The sequence below is a fragment of the Schistocerca nitens genome, chromosome 9 (genome assembly GCF_023898315.1).
Source record: "Schistocerca nitens isolate TAMUIC-IGC-003100 chromosome 9, iqSchNite1.1, whole genome shotgun sequence".
In the NCBI taxonomy this organism is placed as follows: Eukaryota; Metazoa; Arthropoda; class Insecta; order Orthoptera; family Acrididae; genus Schistocerca; species Schistocerca nitens.
In genome coordinates, this window is record NC_064622.1 from 59,625,089 (window position 1) to 59,630,176 (window position 5,088).

Sequence of the window (5,088 nt, forward strand, 5' to 3'; positions counted from 1 at the left end):
TGTGCTTGTGACGTTAAAACGTTGTCTCATCTCATCAGGCACGTTCGTCTCCGACATGCCAGATTCTTCATTTCACCCTTCGCAGTGCAGCGGCACGTGGAAGTCCACTGTGACGCCACCAGCTCCCCCGTCCACGCGCGTTCTCGCGACTTAACGCAGCAGTCCCAAACAGGACAGCATCTCACACAGGCGATGAGATCGCTACTATCATGGTGAGATACACATTGCTGTTTGCGGTTATTTCACGCAGTGTTGCTTGTCTGTTAGTACTGACAACTCTACGCAAACGCCGCTGCTCTTTATCGTTAAGGGGAGGTTTACTACCTTTTGGTTAAAAAAAATCGATTTTTTTAAATTGCGTTTTTGGATCCATAAAAGTGTTTAGAATCCACCCCTGAAACGCTTTTTCCGAATATGGAACGGAATTGTTTGTTATTCGCGGTTGAACAAAAAAATGCACCTGACTGGAATCGACCTTTTTCACGCACCAGTTTTTTTTTTTCGGGAATTTCGATTTTGTAGCCGCGAAAAATTATTCTATGTGCTTGCCCATGACTAAAACTGATAAAGTGATCAAGGAGCTTACGACGTACTACGGCTTGGCAATCCAAGGGCATTCCAGGGCTACCTGAACAGCAGCGTCAAGGATACCACTTCGGTAGCAGTTCAGAACAGACTATTGTCAGTTAAGAGATCAGCAGTCACTGCAAAGAATGATTATTTCGTATGCCGCCCTTTACTTGCGACACAGCTCTGTAATTGCCAAAGTTAAGTATTGCATTTGATTAATTGTAATCAAACTCATTAAAACGAGTTGTTTGATTGTTTGTCTAGCGAACCGAGTAGGTAGGATTCCTAGACACAACATTTGGAATGAACTACGACGCCGACGCCTGTTACGATTTAGATAAACTCATCCAATAATCCAGCGACAAATGTTCGGCATGTGTATGGAGAAATGGAAACAACCTCTGCTTTCCCATTTTAGTAACACTGCCTGCGCTACTGATTAAACGCTGTAATAGAAGACAATGGAAGCCCAACAAGCTATTTTGTTGTATGACATCTTGGATATTCGGGAATCCAGCAGGATGTTCGCGTCGTTCTCGCACGATATTTCAACAGCGTGCCTCGCTGTCATCTTCAGGTCCTTGGTTCGATCGAGTCCAGTATTTATGCCTGGAAGGAGCTGGGCGTTCCCTAATCGGTCCACGCCGAGTCGAGTGTTCCGTCTGTGGTCCGCGCCCGCCAGACTGCTTCAATGGACCCCTCCAGTCGCGGATGTTCCGACTGCCGTCCGCGCCCGTTTCGGACGTCCTCAACGGTTGTGGTCGTCATCTGAGGTGTGTCAGACCTGACCTGAGATGTTGGGTGCTCCATAATCGGTCCGCGCCGCGTCGTGTGTTCCGTCTGCGGTCCGCGCCCGGCCTGGCCGTCTTCTGATCTGGGTTGTGTCAAATCTGATCTTTAATGTCCGACACCTTGTCTCACGGCTGTTCTCTCGGTCTCCACTTCTATTTCTTGTAGAATTCTGGAGTGTCCTGCGTTGAGTTTTCACAAGCTCAAGCGCTGGATTCCAGGCAGTGCTGATTTGGTATCCCGAGTCACGGTTGATTAGATTGTCTGTGACCTTAATCTCAATGTATGTTTGATGACTTTGTTGTCCAGAGACATTTCGTCTTCTGTGGTTCATCGTTCGAGTCACTGTAGCAAATTCTCTTTGCTCTATACGTTTTTAATTTTAGCTGTTTTTGTACATGGCTGAGTACGAATCATGTTGTCGAATTAAGAAATTCCTTTTTTAGATGAAACTTACCTTTTCTTTTAATTTCCAAGAGTTGCCAACTTTTGGTTTGATATAGTTGTTTTTCCCCCCCTTGAGTTCATTTATAAACATTTCTTCTGGGAAATGCCATCGGCCTTGTCGCAGTGGTAACACCGGTTCCCGTCAGATCACCGAAGTTAAGCGCTGTCGGGCTGGGCTAGCACTTGGATGGGTGACCGTCTGGGACTGTCGAGCACTGTTGACAAGCGGGGTGCACTCAGCCCTTGTGCTGTCAGTTGAGGAGCTACTTGACTGAGAAGTAGCGGTCCCGGTCACGAAATCTGACAACGGCCGAAGGAGTGGTGTGCTGACTACATGGCTCTCCAATCCGCATTCGGTGGTGCCTATCGGCTGAGAATGACACGGCGGTCGGTCGGTGCCGTTGGGCCTTCCGAGGCCTGGTCGAACGGAGCCGGGGGTTTCAGGGAATAATTTGCGCGACCCTCCTCTGACACCACTTCTTCAGTTTTTGACCGAGCAGCTAATACTTCTCGTAAATTGCCGACTCCGAGGGAGCTTTTGTTTACGCTATACTGTGTGCAGCTCCGAGAGGTTCCTGCTTCGTCCTTCTGGAGCAACGCAATAGCTTGCGAGGGAGTTCGCGGAAACCTCGAGCTAATCTTCCGCAACGAGTGCTATCTCGCGCAGTTCTCGGTAGTGTTTACTGCAACCAGATTACGCTATCAACTAGGAAAAACGTTTTCCTTGCGGAAATGAATTGGCCATCCATTGCGTCCATGTGCTACTCGAATGTACAAATAGGAGTGTTGTGGCAAAACTGTACGTTAATGGCGCCATTAATGGCGACAGTGTCTACGCTGTGGACACTACTAAGATAACACAATAGTAGAACGCTTACCGTTGGAACTGTAACACCAAGAATGAGAGCGCATAACGAAATTTAATTTATTGTACTTAAATCGCAGTGGTTTACAACCTTGGCCTAATTACCTCCACAGAGGATGATTTCCCTAAATCGCTTCAGGCAAATGCCGGGGTGGTTCCTTTGAAAGGGCACGGCCGACTTCTTTCCCCATCCTTCCCTAATCCGATGACCTCGCTTTTTGGTCCCTCCCGCGAATTTACAACCCCTCAGGGGTAAAATGGAATTTTCTGAGCTGTAAGAACAAAAGGACTCAGTTGTGTTTCGATTACGAAATTAAACGATTCTTAAAAGCCGGCCGGTGTGGCCGTGATGTTCTAGGCGCTACAGTCTGGAGCCGAGCGACCGCTACGGTCGCAGGTTCGAATCCTGCCTCAGGCATGGTTGTGTGTGATGTCCTTAGGTTAGTTAGGTTTAATTAGTTCTAAGTTCTAGGCGACTAATGACCTCAGAAGATAAGTCGTATAGTGCTCAGAGCCATTTGAACCATTTGATTCTTAAAAGATAATTACTTTTATCACTATTTATAAGCCCAAACAAGGCCCCGGGAATAGACAACAATGCATTAGGACTATGTGACAGCCTTGGGAGAGCCAGCCTTGACAAAACTCTACCATCTGGTGAGCAAGATGTATGAGACAGGTGAAATACCCTCAGACTTCAAGAAGAATACAATAATTCCAAGGCCGGCCGCGGTGGTCTAGAGGTTCTAGGCGCTGCAGTTCGGAACCGCGGGACTGCTACGGTCGCAGGTTCGAATCCTGCCTCGGGCATGGATGTGTGTGATGTCCTTAGGTTAGTTAGGTTTAAGTAGTTCTAAGTTCTAGGGGACTGATGACCTAAGATGTTAAGTCCCATAGTGCTCAGAGCCATTTGAACCATTTTTTTGAATAATTCCAATCCCAAAGAAAGCAGGTGTTGACAGATGTGAAAATTACCGAACTATCAGTTTAATAAGCCACGGCTGCAAAATACTAACACAAATTCTTTACAGACGAATGGAAAAACTGGCAGAAGCCGACCTCGGGGAAGATCAGTTTGGATTCCGTAGAAATGTTGGAACACGTGAGGCAATACTGACCCTACGACTTAACTTAGAAAATAGATTAAGGAAAAGCAAACCTACGTTTCTAGCATTTGTAGACTTAGAGAAAGCTTTTGACAATGTTGACTGGAATACTCTCTTTCAAACTCTGAAGGTGGCAGAGGTAAAATACAGGGAGCGGAAGGCAATACAATTAGTATAGAAACCAGATGGCAGTTATAAGAGTCGAGGGACATGAAAGGGAAGCAGTGGTTGGGAATGGAGTGAGACAGGGTTGTGGCCTATCCCCAATGTTATTCAATCTGTATATTGAGAAAGCAGTAAAGGAAACAAAAGAAAAATTCGGTGTAGGTATTAAAATCCATGGGGAAGAAATAAAAACTTTGAGGTTCGTCGATGACATTGTAATTCTGTCAGAGACAGCAAAGGACCTGGAAGAGCAGCTGAACGGAATGGACAGTGTCTTAAAAGGAAGGTATAAGATGAACATCAACAAAAGCAAAACGAGGATAATGGAATGTAGTCGAATTAAATCGGGTGATACTGAGGGTATTAGATTAGGAACTGAGACGCTTAAAATAGTAAATGAGTTTTGCTATTTGGGGAGCAAAATAACTGATGATGGTCTACATAGAGAGGATATAAAATGTAGACTGGCAATGGGCGTTTCTGAACAAGAGTGTTAACATCGAGTATAGATTTAAACGTCAGGAAGTCGTTTCTGAAAGTATTTGTATAGAGTGTGCCCATGTATGGAAGTGAAACGTGGACGATAAATAGTTTAGACAAGAAGAGAAAAAAATAGTTCAAATGGCTCTGATCACTATGGGACTTAACTGCTAAGATCATCAGTCCCATAGAACTTAGAACTACTTAAACCTAACTAACCTAAGGACATCACACACATCCATGCCCGAGGCAGGATTCGAACCTGCGACCGTAGCGGTCTTGCGGTTCCAGACTGTAGCGCCTAGAACCGCTCGGCCACCCCGGCCGGCAGACAAGAAGAGAATAGAAGCCTTTGAAATGTGGTGCTACAGAAGAATGCTGAAGATTAGATGGGTAGATCACATAACTAATGAGGAGGTATTGAATATAATTAGGGAGAATAGAAATTTGTGGCACACCTTGACTAGAAGTAGGGATCGGTTGGTAGGACATGTTCTGAGGCATCAAGGGATCACCAATTTAGTATTGGAGGACAGCGTGGAGGGTAAAAATCGTAGAGGGAGACCAAGGCATGAATACACTAAGCAGATTCAGAAGGATGTAGGCTGCAGTAGGTACTGGGAGATGGAGAAGCTTGCACAGGATAGAGCAGCATGGAGAGCTGCA

General features: G+C 45.8%; 1 pseudogene; it reads left to right on the forward strand.

Annotated features, from left to right (window-relative positions):
- Positions 1-1,911: 1,911 nt before the first annotated feature.
- On the forward strand, positions 1,912-2,030 carry LOC126204799 (5S ribosomal RNA; annotated as a pseudogene).
- Positions 2,031-5,088: the final 3,058 nt, after the last annotated feature.